The following is a 17,503-nucleotide window of genomic DNA, read 5'->3' as shown; positions in this document are numbered from 1 at the left end:
TACCCCTTCCAGTGTAGTAGCTGACTCTAACACAGTCTGTTGTAGGGCTTGAACCTGTTCTTTTAATCCTTGCAGCACCTTTTGTGGGGATGACAGGTCCTCTTCAGACACCAAACCCTCATTTGAGTTACTAGTTCCCAGGCTTGCAATAAATTGGGCTAGTCTCTGCAAGAACACAATCACAGTCTCTGATTCTTCACTCTCCTCAGCTTCATCTAGGGTGCTATTAATGGCTGTGATAAGATGTCTGCGGGTGCGGGCTTGATTAATTCTGTCCTCTGGCACCTTGGCTTGTTTGGCCACTGACACCAGCTCTGCATGGGTTAATGGCAGGAGAGACCGACTAATGGCATCTAACTGTTGCTGTATGTCCATGGCTATTGTTAGGACAGCAGGCACTTTCTCTTTATACACAGTTCTGAGATTCACTAGCGGTGCACTGTGTCTTTAAGAGACTCTGGGGCATCCCAAATCCACTCAAAATCCCCATACGGGCCACCAATGTAACAGCCACACACGCCAGACCACGATGGGCTAGCAGGGGCGAGTTCTTTTAGGATTCTGAGGGTGTGTAGTTTAGGGGATATAAGGCCCAGATAGACAAGCACATGGTCCACATTCTCTTTGAACGGTTTATTCTCAGCAGTCTGAGCACTTCAGTCACTAATCACAGTAATAATATCCAAGACAAGTTCTAGGGGCCGGGGCAGTGACTTCAGTACCTGATGTATGAGGTGTCTCTGTGCTCCAGTGTCCTCCCTCTGCACATGTCTCTGGATCCTCTGTAGCTTCTGCAGTTACATATACTCATTCTCTCTGTCCTGTACAGGAATATCTTGTGCTTCCAGCTCTTTCTTTTGTGCTACTAACGTGCAATCTCTTCCCAGCTTTGCTGAGGTGTCTTCTGCTGCTACAGGTTGGTGCACTACAACCCAGACACAGGACCTGCTCTGCACTACAACAACCCAGACACTAGGCCTGGTCTGCACTACAACAACTTAGACACTAGGCCTGGTCTGCACTACAACAACCCAGACACTAGGCCTGGTCTGCACTACAACAACCCAGACACTAGGCCTGGTCTGCACTACAACAACTCAGACACTAGGCCTGGTCTGCACTACAACAACTCAGACACTAGGCCTGGTCTGCACTACAACAACTCAGACACTAGGCCTGTTCTGCACTACAACAACTCAGACACTAGGCCTGGTCTGCACTACAACAACTCAGACACTAGGCCTGGTCTGCACTACAACAACTCAGACACTGGATCTGGTCTGCACTACAACAACTCAGACACTAGGCCTGGTCTGCACTACAACAACTCAGACACTGGACCTGGTCTGCACTACAACAACTCAGACACTGGACCTGGTCTGCACTACAACAACTCAGACACTGGACCTGGTCTGCACTACAACAACTCAGACACTAGGCCTGGTCTGCACTACAACAACTCAGACACTAGGCCTGGTCTGCACTACAACAACTCAGACACTAGGCCTGGTCTGCACTACAACAACTCAGACACTGGACCTGGTCTGCACTACAACAACCCAGACACTAGGCCTGGTCTGCACTACAACAACCCAGACACTGGACCTGGTCTGCACTACAACAACCCAGACACTGGACCTGGTCTGCACTGGTCTCTGCAAATGTAACAATATTGTGTGATGTCACTACAGCAGCTTTGTTTAGTTAACTCTATAGTTGCTGTGTAGTAGTGTGATACACATGTGTATGTGCACAGTTTAGCCGGAAACCTCCGGTAACGCTATCAAACACTGCGGCGAGGTACAATGTAATCATCGGACCGCTCGCGAAGCTGTTCGATGTATTCATGAGGGGCGCTGCCTCTTCCCCGGAACGCCCCGCTCGCTCCATAGGCCGGCAGTGACTGCCGCACGCTAGGCAGCAGTCACCGCCCCTAGCCACGCCCCAACCCCGCCCCCTTATGAATACGTCGAACAGCTTTGCGAGCTGTCCGACAATTACACTGTACCCCGCCACAGTGTTTGATAACGTTATCGGAGGTTTCCGGTAATGCTATCACACTGCGGCGTTTGATCAAGCACTAGGAGCTGCTTACTTTAGTAACATCACCTAGTGCCGATAAATTGGGTGACAGGTCCTCTTTTAAAATAAAGAAGGACATCATTGGGATCCTGACATTGTCCTAGATGAGCAGTTGCTAGAAGCTTGTGGAGCTAAATCCTCATGACAGGTTCCCTTTACCAGCACAGTGTGAATAGACTGTTAGAAACTATGGGGGACATTTATCAGGATGTGTAAGCCATTTACAAAAACGCAATGTAACCTCAGCATGTGATCAAGGCTGGAGCCTATGGAATGTGTAAAAAACACATAAAAAAATGCAACGTATCGTGTGAAAGCGCCCTCAGATAAATGACATTGCTGCACAATCCAGAGTAAAATGACATTTTTCCGTCAGCTTTTCAGTCAAACCCTGAGGCCATGTTCACACGTTGCATTTTGGTTGCATTTACATTTCGTTTCATAAACGCAAATGTTAACAGCCTATCGGCCGTTTCCAAACGTAACACGTGGGGACGCGGCCTCACATCGTTACATAATTGCTTTGGGGTTGCAGGAGAATTGCCACATACAATCCATCAATAACACTTACTGTACTTCCAAGAGTAAGAGACTTCTAAGATGTGCACTTAGGGGCCGGTGAGCCCAGCCTGGGGCAAGGAGCAGCAGTGCATTGTGGGCCAGAGGATGAGAGCAGCCATTGTAAGCGAGTGCAGAGCCCAATACTCCATTTCAAGTGGAATTCATAACTCAATTCAGGTTTTGGTTTTAAAAACTGCATACAATACCCTGAATATATAGAAGCCTCCTTATACCAGGCTGCTACAATATTTAAGGTGCGGTCACAGGTTGCGTTTTACAACAGCTGAGGAGAGGTTATTTACCTAATTACATCACTGTTAACATTTGCGTTTACAAAACGCAATGTAATCAAGGTGGTAACACATGTGTTTACATTAGCGTTTTGTGAAAAAAATGTTAACACATGTGTTAAAGTTGCGTTTACAGTGCATTTTGTAAACACAAATGTTAACAATAATGTAATTAGGCAAATCGCCTCTCCACAGCTGTTGTTATGTGCTTCAAAACAATAAACAATGCAAAACACGTGGTGCTTGTATGTGTTTCCTCTGAAATGCATGATCCCTGTACTGTGACATCCCTGTGTGTATGATCCCTGTACTGTGACATTACTGTGTGTATTATCCCTGTACTGTGACATTACTGTGTGTACTATCCCTGTACTGTGACATCACTGTGTGTATCATCCCTGTACTGTGACATCACTGTGTGTATTATCCCTGTACTGTGACATCACTGTGTGTATGATCCCTGTACTGTGACATCCCTGTGTGTATTATCCCTGTACTGTGACATCACTGTGTGTATTATCCCTGTACTGTGACATCACTGTGTGTATCATCTCTGTATTGTGACATCCCTGTGTGTATTATCCCTGTACTGTGACATTACTGTGTGTACTATCCCTGTACTGTGACATCCCTGTGTGTATGATCCCTGTACTGTGACATTACTGTGTGTATTATCCCTGTACTGTGACATCCCTGTGTGTATGATCCCTGTACTGTGACATTACTGTGTGTATTATCCCTGTACTGTGACATTACTGTGTGTACTATCCCTGTACTGTGACATCACTGTGTGTATCATCCCTGTACTGTGACATCACTGTGTGTATTATCCCTGTACTGTGACATCACTGTGTGTATGATCCCTGTACTGTGACATCCCTGTGTGTATTATCCCTGTACTGTGACATCACTGTGTGTATTATCCCTGTACTGTGACATCACTGTGTGTATCATCTCTGTATTGTGACATCCCTGTGTGTATTATCCCTGTACTGTGACATTACTGTGTGTACTATCCCTGTACTGTGACATCACTGTGTGTATCATCCCTGTACTGTGACATCACTGTGTGTATTATCCCTCTACTGTGACATCACTGTGTGTATGATCCCTTTACTGTGACATCCCTGTGTGTATTATCCCTGTACTGTGACATCACTGTGTGTATTATCCCTGTACTGTGACATCACTGTGTGTATCATCTCTGTACTGTGACATCACTGTGTGCATTATCTCTGTACTCTGACATCAGAACCTGTCAGGTGATTTTCCAAAAATCCTTTAATTCTCTTTCTGTAGAAGATTTAAGGCATCCATTGTCTCTTTCTCTGCTCAGGGCTATTTCTATTCTTCTTATCTCATGTATTGTATTATTTACTTCTCTTTTGTTAGTTTTTAAGCCAAACCCCTTCTATTTAGCTTTGTCTGTCCCTCTGAGAGCCGCGGAAATGACTGCACAGTACAGCGAGCGGCCGCTGTCCCCTCACCCCTGTCCCCGTGCTCTGGCCTGACCCGGTGTCTGTGTGTTTTGTGACAGTTACTAAGCTTCCAGACGTTGCAGTTTTGCCTCGTTGTTGCTATTTAGCGCTTGTTATAATCTGGATGCACAAACCCCTGGAGATGTCACCGCTCCAGTGTTACATGGTTTTGGCAGCACTAAATAATAAGGGGAGAAAAAGATATTTATGGAAAAGAAAGAACATTTATGAAATGATGGAAATGTCAAGTTATACAAGTAGCGATGTGACTAATTGTATCAGTTCTGGATTCTTCCTTAGTATCTCTATAGCACAAGTCTGATCACTCTGTACTTACCTCCAGTCTGATAGATTCTCTGTGGCTCCTCTCCTGCTGTTGTATTCACAGGCAAAGACTTACAGGCACCGGGGCATTCGGGTTCACATGATGGATTGATGTAGCACCGGCAGCTAGACTTATTTATAGGGTCTTATAAATGTGGGATTAGGTTTTCCCAACCAATCATTTCTCAAATTTGATTATCTGGATGATGCCAACACAAAAGTAACACCATCCGGAAGCTGCTTGACAAGATACTGGTAGTAGTTTATTAGGTGAATTTCTGATGACAGGTTCTCTTTAAACACCCTGGGGTGGGATGTTATGATTGCACACAAAGGGTGGTGCCACACGTGGCGTTTTAAACCCGTTTTTGGTCCGTTTTTAAGCAGTCCGTCCAAAAACGCATTGCAATAGTTGAGGAGTGATTTGCCTAATTAAACAGCAGTTAACACATGTGTTTACAAAACTCAACTGTTAACGCATGTGTTAACATTGCGGTTAATGCATGTGGTTAACGCATGCATTTGTTAACACAATTGTTAACATTTGCGTTTAGTAAAAGCAAGTGTTAACAGCTGTTCCAATGCGTTTTTAAACGCATGTGTTAAACGTGACGTGTAATCGCACCCTTAGGGTGCTGTTACACGGTGCGTTCTTAGTCCATTCTTGGTGCGTTTTTGTATGATGTGTATGCGTTCTGCTGGTTTGAATAGTTTTTTCTTCATTTGAGGAAGTGTAAGCAGCTGTGAAAATCTTAATACAAGATTCAAACCAGCCAAACACATGATAAACATGCAAAAGCGCATGAGAACAGGCCAAGAACGCACTGTGTGACAGCACCCTGTTCAGTTTTTCAGATGCAGTTTTTGATGCCCAAACTAGGAATGGAGTAAAAGTAGGAGGAGGAGCAGCAGCTATCAGTTATTTGTCTCAACCCATTATGATCCACACCGGCTTTTGGCTTCAAAAACTGCATCTGAAAAACTGAACGTGTGACCGCACCCATAGGCCGTTTTTGGGACGTTTTTAGTAAGTGCGTTTTTTGAAAACACATGCATTTTTGTACGGTTTTCCAAATTTGCACAATTAAAAACAAACAAAAATGCATGTGTTTTTTACAATCTGAAAACGCACCTAAAACGGCCTAAAAACGCCATGTGTGACATCACCCTTTTTTTAAGCCAAAAGCCGGTGTGGATCACAATGGGTGAGGAATTAATATTGACTAGTGCTACTCTTACTCTATTTTCACTCCCTTCCTGGTTTGGATATCAGAAACTGCATCTGAAAAACTGACTGTGTGGACGTACCATTAGCCCAGGACATGCCAGCACCCAAAAACAACATAGAGCATGTGTGTACTGTCTGGGAATGTGACACATACTGGGACCTTATGCTTTGTAGTCATGGACCAGCAGTTTACATGGACATCGATCATATGCAAAAAGGGATTATTGATATATTTTCATCTGACTAAACTACATTTGATATACAGGCTGCACCCGGGTCACGTACAAGATAGATTCCATAGGTTTGTTCTTAAGTTGAATTTGTATGCAAGTTGAAACTGTATATTTTATCAGTGTAGATCCATACAAAAAAATTTTTTGCCCCAGTGACAATTGAAATTTCAACATTTTTTGCTGTAATTGGACCAAGGATTATCCATAAAGCTTCATTACAGACACTTTACAGCTGATCATTGCAGCCTGGGACTCTAGTAACATCCAGAGAGGTCACCAGAGGTCACAGTGGGCAGAGGGGTCCGTCTTTAACTAGGGGTTGTCTGTAAGTTGGGTGTCCTTAAGTAGGGGAGCGCCTGTACATTACATGGCACAACAAGAGACACTTCTATAAGATCACATGAATAAGGTATCACAAATCACAACAACCAAACCTGAATTAAGATCCGTTTACAGTAAATTATAAACCATTATTATAATTATTAATATTAATTTTCTAGCTTGTGTAATATCCTAGAAAACACTAATTAATTCCGGAAATAAGCAAATGAGCTTCGTTAAGTAAAGCATGTGAGGTGCTTAATGAACCTGCACAGTGAGGAGACAGACAGGTTCCCATGTGACCCCTGACATTCATGACCGGTAACATCGGGAGGTAATTAAATGAGTAATAAAGAAACCGTCATTAAATAGGCAAATGAGATTATACACAAAATACGGAAGATTCACTGTGAAATGGAATATATATATAAATTGATGGAATGGCCGTCCAATAGTACAAAAAAATTGGATTTTTCTTAAAGGGAATTTGAGCCATGAAACAACCCACAGGTTCCTACTGAGGTTAAGTGTCTCAAACTTTCCTGTAAAGGGGCCCGGTTGGACCCGTCTCTGGTGCCCCGGGGCTATGCTTCACTACAGACGGGGATGTACTCATCAGTTTCGTTTTGTAAATACTGTAAAAAATGATTTCCAAAATGAATAAAACAGGTAATAAAAGTAAACTTTCAGTGACTGTATGTCACCCGCAGTCTCATTTCAGTGTCTGTCTGTCACCACCACTCTCATTCTAGTGACTGTCTGTAGCCAGCACTCTCATTCCAGTGACTGTTTGTCGCTGGTAGTCTCATTCCAGTTACTGTCTGTAGCCAGCACTCTCATTCCAGTGACTGTTTGTCGCCGTCAGTCTCTATCAGTGACTGTTTGTCGCCGGCAGTCTCTATCAGTGATTGTTTGACGCCGGTAGTCTCATTTCAGTGACTGTTGCTGACAATCTCTCTCAGTGACTGTCTGCTGCCTGCATTCTCAAAAGGGACCCGTCTCTGGTTCCCCAGGGCTATGCTTCACTACAGTCAAGGCTGTACTCATCAGTTTCGCTTTTCTAAATGCTGTAAAAAATTCTTTCAGAAATGAATAAAGCAGGTAATAAAAGTAAACATTGCTTCCATGTGCCTTGTTACTGTTCTTTCTCCTGCAGTGAGCAGTGTAGAGCTAAAGAAGATAAGGAGGCTAATGATTAAAGGGAACCTGTCACCTACTTATACCTCACTAAACTAGCAGCCCCCTCAGGTAGGGGATGATATATCCTTTCTAGTTTTGCCTCTTTTATGTGAAATCTCACCTGTGTACCCAGTGTCGGACTGTCCTATCAGAAAATCAGATGATCCTCCGGTGGGCCCAGGCTCTAACATAATACTGGACCCCATTGTTAACCTAATTTGAATGGTCTGTTTCCTTTGGGATGGTGGATGGTTGGGCACCCAGAATATTTTATTTGTAGGATCGAAGGAACCCCCGTCCGGCGCTGTGTTTACCTATTACAAAAATTGATAATGATCAGAGAACCGTCATCTTTTGCTAGAGCAGGGTCAAGCTCAGAGTTTGCATGGGAAGAGTCACTTTAAACTCCTCTATATTATATTCATATTATAGCATCTAGAATCATGGTTCTGGTATCTCTTTAAAGAAGATAATTTTCTCTTTCACACATTTACAATAATGAAGATTGCAAAATAGGGAAATTAGGGGAATGGGTAGATTGGAGTAAAATGACAGGTGATCAAATTCCTGTTTTGAACTATGATGGCAAGTGGGACAATGTTCATATACTGGAAAGGAAGGAACGCTGAAAATCACGGAAAGATAAAAAATGTAACTAATGGAACAAAGATCCTTTTAATGTAGTAATAAACACAATCTTCTATGGAATTTTTTTTGCTTCTAGTAATACAACAAACAGCAATATATACAGCAATTTCACACGTCTTTGTAATGATCTCTTGTTATGACGTAATTCAAACAGTCTGTAGCTTTGGGTAATTAGTCCATATGAGTCCACGCTATACTGGGATTCAGACCAGGTAAGTCTACCTCTTGTATCATCAAGATGGCACTTTGCCGTTCACAATCCTAATCTTTTTCCATTGTGTAGCCTTACATGAGCGGAGCTCGGGCACACGATGTCTGAATGTGTGAATTACGTCATAACAGGAGATCATTGAAAATGAATTTTAACATGTGAAATTGCTGTATATGTTGCTGTTTGCAATTTTTATCGGAAAGAAGGTTGTGTGGACTTACTACATGATTACTACCAGGACTGGGAGTTCCTATGTGTTATATAGTTAGCTGTAGGCGTTGCCTGGGATAGTAAATAACTGCTCTTAGCTACAACAAAATAGAATGGGTTAACAAAAAATATTTTATATGTATCTATAGACTGTCTCTTTCAGTGACTGTCTGTCACTGGTAGTCTCTCTGTGACTGTCTTTTGCGGGCAATCTCTTTCAGTGACTGTCTGTCGCTGGTAGTCTCCCTCAGTGACTGTCTGTCGCGGACAGTCTCATTTCAGTGACTGTCGCTGACAATCTCTTTAGTGACTGTCTGTTGCTAGTAGTCTCTATCATTTACTGTCTGTCGCTGGTAGTCTCTCTCACGGAGAGTCTGTCGCTGGCAGTCTCTTTCAGTGACTGTCTGTCGCCGGCAGCCTCTATCAGTGACTGTCTGTTGCCGTCACTCACATTCCACACAAAAGTGAGTATCTAAGTTAGGCCCGTTCCACACTTGCGAGTGTGATGCAATGAACTCGCATCACACTCGCAACGTATATGCTGCCGGGAACGCACGACCCGAACGCTGCACACCGGGAGTGAACTCAGCATGTCAGTTCACTCCAGGTGTTCTGGCTGTGCGATCCTGGCAGCATGCGATGCGTGTGATGCGAGTTCATTGCATCGCACTCGTAAGTGTGGAACGGGCCTCACTCAATGAATATTCAGGGATTATTTACAAGGCAGTAAAGGCACATGGGCAATTTATGTTATAGAGTGGCCAACCCCTTTAACTGTGAGAGCAGTGAGACTATGGGATTGTTTTGCTAGCTGTATCTTTTATCTTCATTTACAGTTAGAAAGGTGACTCATATCTAGAGAACACATGTGATGCCTCATCATGTCTGTGCCTTTATCTCTGTCTTTGTCAATGGGGGGGGGGGGGGGATATTCTTTCTATTGTTTATTTTCAAGGACACCCTGCAATGAGATACCAGGCGGCCACCAAAGAAAGACCCCTGTAGTGTATGTAAATGTGTATGTAGTGTTTACAGCCTCAGATACCGATGTATTGTTGTTGATAATTGTGTATAATATTCTCAGAGATTTGTTCGCTCCTTTCTGAACATAAACATCAGACGCCCTCATAGAGACGCAGAGACGCAGGTGTAAATCTATATGAATGATGTATATTATAGAGGCCGGAAATTTCTGGTTATATATTCATGAAAAAGACAATTGCATAGTAATCTTAAGAAGGTCCTAAGTCAAGGATGATATACCCCAGATTCATTTTTTAATAGGTTTACCTTCAATGAAGATTTTCATGTGATGTGTGTTTAAAGGCAATCTACCATCAGGATGACGGATTGTAAACCAAGCACACTGACATAGTGGCGTAAGCCCCTTCTGGCAGGATCCGGATTTCTTTTAGGTTCTTATGACCTCGTTTATTAGAAAAAAAAAGGCTTTAAAATTATGCAAATCAACCTGAGGGGCTGAGGGGAGCCCCCTAGGATCTTTTGCAAAATTTTAAAGGCCTTTATTTAAAAACAACCAATGATATAAGAAGCTAAAAGAAGAGTAGATCCTGCCAGAGGGGGGCACACCAGAATGTCAGTGTGCTTAGTTTATAATCCTTCATCCTGGTGGCAGATGTCCTTTAGGAAAATCTGACACCACCCCCTTCACTCAAGAATTATGTTTCTAGGTACTTTATGGATATCTGTTACAGTTACGGTTGGGAGAGCGATTTTCATATACAGCTCCTACTCTTGACTATAACTTTATCTGTGTCTGTGGCACCTAGATTCACAGTCCTTGTGTAATATTAAAGGGAAGATTCTCCTTGTTAACTCCTTAACGCTCTGCGCCGTAGCTCTACGGCGCAGAGGTATAAGGAGTGTATGAAGAGGGCTCACGGGCTGAGTCCTCTTCATACAAAGGTGGGGGTTTTTGCAAAATGCATAAAACCCCCACCGCTAATAACCGCGGTCGGTGCTAGCACCGATCGCGGCTATTAACCCCCCCGTTGCCGCCGGCAAAGTCGCCGGCGGCATTTAAAAGACGGCGGCGCGCGGGCGCCGCCATCTTTTTTTCGATCGCCACGCCCCCGAACGTCATCGGGGGGCGGCGATCGGTTGCCATGGTAGCCTCGTGTCTTCTTTTGACACGAGGCTATCTGGCAGCTGCAGATTCGTTACAATGAGCCAGTGGCTCATTGTAATGAATGTGCTGCAAAAATGCCATATATTGCAATACAGAAGTATTGCAGTATATGGTAGCAGCGATCTGACCATCTAGGGTTAATGTACCCTAGATGGTCTAAAAGATAGTGAAAAAAAAAAGAAAAAAAAAAGTTTAAAAAATAAAAAAAATTAATAAAATATTAAAAGTTCAAATCACCCCCCTTTCCCTAGAACGGATATAAAACATAATAAACAGTAAAAATCACAGACATATTAGGTATCGCCGCGTCCCAAAATGCCCGATCTATCAAAATATAAAAACGGTTACGGCCGGCGGTGACCTCCGAGACGGGAAATGGCGCCCAAATGTCCGAAATGCGACTTTTACACCTTTTTACATAACATAAAAAATGAAATAAAAAATGATCAAAATATCGCACAGACCTCAAAATGGTAGCAATGAAAACGTCGCCTCATTTCGCAAAAAATGACCCCTCACACATCTCTGTGCGCCAAAGTATGAAAAAGTTATTAGCGTCAGAAGATGGCAAAAAAATTTTTTTCTTTTTTGTACACATTCGTTTAATTTTTGAAAATGTATTAAAACACAATAAAACCTGTATAAATTTGGTATCACCGCGATCGCACCGAACCAGAGAATAAAGTAGGCGTGTTATTTGGAGCGAAGAGTGAAAGTCGTAAAAACTGAGCCCACAAGAACGTGACGCACGTGACGTTTTTTTTCAATTTTTCCACATTTGGAATTTTTTTTCAGCTACGCAGTACACGGCATGTTAAAATAAATAACATCACGGGAAAGTAAAATTTGTTACGCACAAAATAAGCCCTCACACAGGTCTCTACACGGAAAAATGAAAAAGTTATGGATTTTTGAAGTTGGAGAGCGAGAAATCGGCCGAAAAACCCTGCGTCCTTAAGGGGTTAAAATTACACTTGAACTCTGTTTGTTGCTGTTGTTCAGATGTCATATTTGTTTGAAGTGTTTCTCTTACACCCCTAAGCAGGATGCAGGAGCAGAAGGGAACTGCAATGCCCTACACACATGCTCATGTACGGAAAGTGTCATTGCTGGGCATGAGATAAAATAGGCAATTATTCTTAATGCAAAAGAGAAACTCACAACGGAATTCAGGGTTTGGAGAGTTATGATGATGTTCCAGAAGATGACGGTAACACAGGTTCTGTGAACCATCTAAAGACGCAGATAGAGGCAGTAGACCCAAGGCTAATCCACTTTCCACCTGTCCCTGCCTATTTCCCAGCCCAACCTAGGTAGTGGATAGACAACTAGAAGACAAACTTCATCCTGCAGAACCACTGCCATGGAGCAAGCAAACAAAATTTACCTTTAATCCAAGATGCAAGATGTATTTTTCACATAAAATCTGAAAATCTGTCATCTAAAGTAGTTTCAATATCCCCATAAGCATGAATTAGATGGCCAATCAAGTCAAAATTGGTGATTCAATTGGGGATTGGATTGATTGAATCATGCCACATATTTTTCCCATGTTAACATTCCCTTTAAGTGTTTTTTTCTTACGGATCCTTCCGCGGTTAGGTAGGTTAGACTGTAAACAAGTACTTTATTATCCACATCAACTTTTTATAGGGAGAGTCTTACCCCCACTTTTGTATGGCCAAAGCTACTGACCAATTCTGTTTAAGGGAAAGTAGAATTCATCAAAGTGTTATTGGCGGTGTTGATGATTATGGGCCGTCTATGAGGTCGTGCAGACTTACCCTAGTGATAGTCAATATAATGGGGGTCATTTACTAAGGGCCCAATTCGCGTTTTCCCGACGTGTTACCCGAATATTTCCGATTTGCGCCGATTGTACCTGAATTGCCCCGGGATTTTGGCGCACGTGATCGGATTGTGGCGCATCGGCGCTGGCATGCACGCGACGGAAATCGGGGGCGTGGCTGAACGAAAACCTGACGGATTCGGAAAAACCGCCACATTTAAGACAAAAAATGTGTTGCGAAAATTACACTTACCTTCACCAGGTATAGGCCGGTGAATTTCAGGGCATTCCAGCGCGCCTCCGGGGAACTTCAGCGCAGCAGCGCCACCTGGTGGACGGCGGAGAAACTACCTTAGTGAATCCCGGGCCGGACCCGAATCCAGCGCAGAGATCGTGCCGCTGGATCGCGAACGGACCTGGTAAGTAAATCTGCCCCAATGTCTTAAAGAAACCGTATAAGTAAAGACTATTACACAATGTGGCACCTTAGTCACCGTTAATCTAGTCATATTTACATAACACAATGATTGCAGATGATTATATAGATCCAAAGTCTTCATCAGAACATGTAATTTGTAACACAATAAAGATCACATCCACATCCTCCCCATGTATAATACAATAGAACAGTGGATATTAATCCAGGAATAGAATCGCTTTCTCTCACTCTCCAAACCTCCCAGGGGATTGGAAAGACAGAAAAAAAGAAAACTTGTATCATCAGATGTATTTGTCTGGAAATAATAACATCTGTCAAATATTCTTGATATAAGATATTGATCCAGACAAAGGGAGACTGTAAAGCTGCAAACACTGGAAACTTTGTATTGAAGCCTCTGAAGAAAGGACTTGTCTGAAAATCCAACATGTGCGAAACTTCTTGTCCTCAGACTCGTGTGCCTAATATTATGTAAGAATATTATCGCCTTTTATTTCATTCAATGTATAGGTAAAGTGGATGCAAAATACCTTCCAACTTTCAATAGATGGAATTGTTAGCCATTGTTAGAACTGTGTCTTATTATAATATATTATTATTCATGTTTACTGATTAATAGGTTATACTGTGGTATGGTAGCAGACATGTTGATTGGCTGGCCACCCAGATCCTTCTAGAAGGGATAAGATAATAAGAGGGGTTCCTTCATGGGTCTTGTGTGGGTATAGTGTGATGCGTTAGAGCAGGGGTCATGAACCTCTTTGGATGAGAGAGCCATGAACACCACATATTTTAAAATGTTATTCCGTAAGAGCTGTACCATATGCATATGCCCCCCAGTAGATAGGTAGTCCCAGTGTTACGGGTGCCCCTGCCATCTATGGCACACCCGTGTCCCTCTACGTGGCGGCGCCCCTTTCCGTGTTCACTCAACTCACCACTTTCTGGCTCCCATCCCGGCTGGCCAGCGCACGCGAGCCGGCACTCGCAGATTTAAAGGGCCAGAGCGCCGCTGATTGGCGCTGTCCACTTCCCGGGCTCCCAGCATTCCCCGCTGGATCTAAGTGCTTCATGCCTATGAGGAAGCTTTCCACAGTGTTTCCTTCCCAAATGTTGACCTCCCAATGTGACCCCAGACCTGTTCCTGATTCTGCTCCTTCACTGCCAGCCCTGATCTCTCACTCCGTCCCCGATCTTGCATCATTGCCGTCTGCCTTGATCCTGTACCTCGACCTTGGCTGCCACCGTGGACAAGTCGCGCCTGTGGAACAACCTGGTGGTACCACGCTGCAGCAAGACCATAGTGCTTTGCGGCGGGCTCTGGTGAAGACCGGGTGCCACTTAGATTCCGGTACCAGATGCTTACATCATTGTCTGCGGTGGTCCAAGGGGGTTCACTACTCCAAATCCTGACACCCACCACATGTCGCCCTATCTGCCCTACAGGCAGATAAAAAGTACGTGGTAAAAGCCCTGGATTTGGGTAAACGCATACACGTGGTAAGCAAGAGAAATCTGTTTGGTCTATGTTGGCCTGGCTAGCATAGACACCTTTGTAATGTCCATACTGGGCCTGCTTATTACGGAGTAGGGGTAGGCTGGTAGTGGGACTCCTACCCCATCCGGGCTTCGGTCCTGGGTTTCTGTATAGCCCACAGGTGCGGGTCACAGGTCTCGTTATAGCCTGATTTAGACTGCAGGCCAGAAGCAGTAAGTGAGGCACTACCTGGAGAGCTGAAGACTGGACCGTGTTCACACAGCAAAGGTAATTGAGTGCCTCCTGATATTCTGCTGGCCAAGAGCGTGTGCCAGGCAGCCTGGTACATGTATAGTTAGGTGCTGTTATTGTATTAGGCAGTGCCCAGCCAGGCAGGGTTTATTTTTTACTTTGTTATGTGCCTAATCCAAGGCTGAATTTGTGTTTTGACAAAGAAGTGTGAATAAACACTTGATTTTTGGACTTTAACTTTGTGTGTGTCCCTGCTTCCTGCACTGCTACAAGGCATCTACCAGAGCAATTCCCCACAGTAGTCACAGCACATACCCCCAATAAATAAGTAGCTACAGCACATACTCACAGAAAATAGGTAGCCACAGCACATGCCCTGAAGTAAATAGGTGGCCACAGCACATGCCCCCAAGTAAATAAATAGTTACAGCACAGGCCTTCCAGTAGATGGGTAGCCACAGCAAATACTCCCAGTAGATAGGTAGCCACAGCACATGCCCCTAGTATATAGGTAGCCACAGCACATGCCACCAGTATATAGGTAGCCACAGCACATGCCCCCAAGTATATAGGTAGCCACAGCACGTACTCCCAGTAGATAGGTAGCCACAGCACATACTCCCAGTAGATAGGTAGCCCCAGCATATACTCCCAATAGATGGGTAGCCACAGCACATGCCCCCAAGTAGATAGGTAGCCACAGCAAAAAAAAAAGAATATTCACTTACCAGCGCTGTGCTGTACCACTTCTGTAGATCTGTATATAGACACTGTGCAGTACCACTTCTATAGAGCTGTATATAGACACTGTGCAGTACCGCTTCTATAGATCTGTAAATAGACACTGTGCAGTACCACTTCTATAGAACTGTATATAGACACTGTGCAGTATTGCTTCTATAGATCTGTATATAGACACTGTGCAGTACCCCTTCTATAGAACTGCATATAGACACTGTGCAGTACTGCTTCTATACATCTGTATATAGACACTGTGCAGTACCACTTCTATAGATCTGTATATAGACACTGTGCAGTACCGCTTCTATAGATCTGTATATGGACACTGTGCAGTACCACTTCTATAGCTCTGTATATAGACACTGTGCAGTACCCCTTCTATAGATCTGTATATAGACACTGTGCAGTACCACTTCCATAGAACTGTATATAGACACTGTACAGTACCACTTCTATAGAACTGTATATAGACACTGTGCAGTACTGCTTCTATAGATCTGTATATAGATACTGTGCAGTACTACTTCTATAGAGCTGTATATAGACACTGTGCCGTACCGCTTCTATAGATCTGTATATAGACACTGTGCAGTACCACTTCTATAGATCTGTATATAGACACTGTGCAGTACTGCTTCTATAGATCTGTATATAGACACTGTGCAGCACCACTTCTATAGCTCTGTATATAGACACTGTGCAGTACCGCTTCTATAGATCTATATATAGACACTGTGCAGTACCATTTCTATAGATCTGTATATAGACACTGTGCAGTACCCCTTCTATAGATCTGTATATAGACACTATGCAGTACCACTTCTATAGATCTGTATATAGACACTGTGCAGTACTGCTTCTATAGATCTGTATATAGACACTGTGCAGTACCACTTCTATAGAGCTGTATATAGACACTGTGCAGTACCACTTCTATAGAGCTGTATATAGACACTGTGCAGTACTGCTTCTATAGATCTGTATATAGACACTGTGCAGTACCGCTTCTATAGATCTGTATATAGACACTGTGCAGCACCACTTCTATACATCTGTATATAGACACTGTGCAGTACCACTTCTATAGAGCTGTATATAGACACTGTGCAGTACCACTTCTATACATCTGTATATAGACACTGTGCAGTACCGCTTCTATAGATCTGTATATAGACACTGTGCAGTACTGCTTCTATAGAGCTGTATATAAGCTGTATATTGTATGTAAGTTGGAACTGTATATTTTATCATTGTAACCCCAACTAAAATTTTTTTGTCATAAGAACCAGGATTAACAATAAATCTTAATTGTAGAGACCTTTAATAACTCCTACAGCTGATGATTGTAGCCCGGGACTAACGTACAGTAAATTACCAACATCCAAAGGGCCATTTGTAACTAGGGGTTGTCTGTAAGTCGAGTGTTCTTAAGTTGGGCACCACTTGTACTACAATTCTACTAACTTACATCAGACTGGTGGGTTGTGTACCTGAAAACTGCTGTACTTCCGGGAAGTGTCCAGTTATGAGTATTGGACCCCCATCAATCTGATATCGATTACCAATCATATGGTAAGGTCATCAATATCAGGAAACTGGAACTTGAGGTCTATAGTTTGTAAAATCCACATCCCCGGGAGCTCAATTGTATCATGTCTGTATAATACTGAATAACCAATATATAATTGATTAATAGATGATGACAATGTAGCAGCACTTCCTTATACCACTATGACTCATATATGGGCAACAGCCTTGAAATGATTGTATGATCTATATGTCAGAGATGCATCATATACTGAGACAATATCCCCCGTACACCCGCATTGTCTATGGGAGCCAGTGGGCAGGTAAAGATCCGGTTTGTATAATTGCACAGTGATGTGAGAGC

The 17,503-nt window shown here is 43.3% G+C and overlaps 1 long non-coding RNA gene across 1 annotated transcript in view; it reads right to left on the bottom strand.

The window, feature by feature from the left end:
- LOC140106545 (uncharacterized) overlaps window positions 1–2,755 on the bottom strand; it is a 39,094-nt gene extending 36,339 nt beyond the window's left edge. Inside the window, exon 1 of the long non-coding RNA XR_011850803.1 lies at window positions 2,654–2,755. This is a non-coding gene — a long non-coding RNA (uncharacterized lncRNA). The remainder of the gene's footprint in view (window positions 1–2,653) is intronic.
- Between the last annotated feature and the right edge of the window lie 14,748 nt (window positions 2,756–17,503).

Source organism: Engystomops pustulosus, chromosome 11, assembly GCF_040894005.1.
Source record: "Engystomops pustulosus chromosome 11, aEngPut4.maternal, whole genome shotgun sequence".
NCBI classification, from domain to species: Eukaryota; Metazoa; Chordata; class Amphibia; order Anura; family Leptodactylidae; genus Engystomops; species Engystomops pustulosus.
Note: the sequence above shows the minus strand (reverse complement) of the source record. Positions and strands in the feature narration are given on the sequence as shown.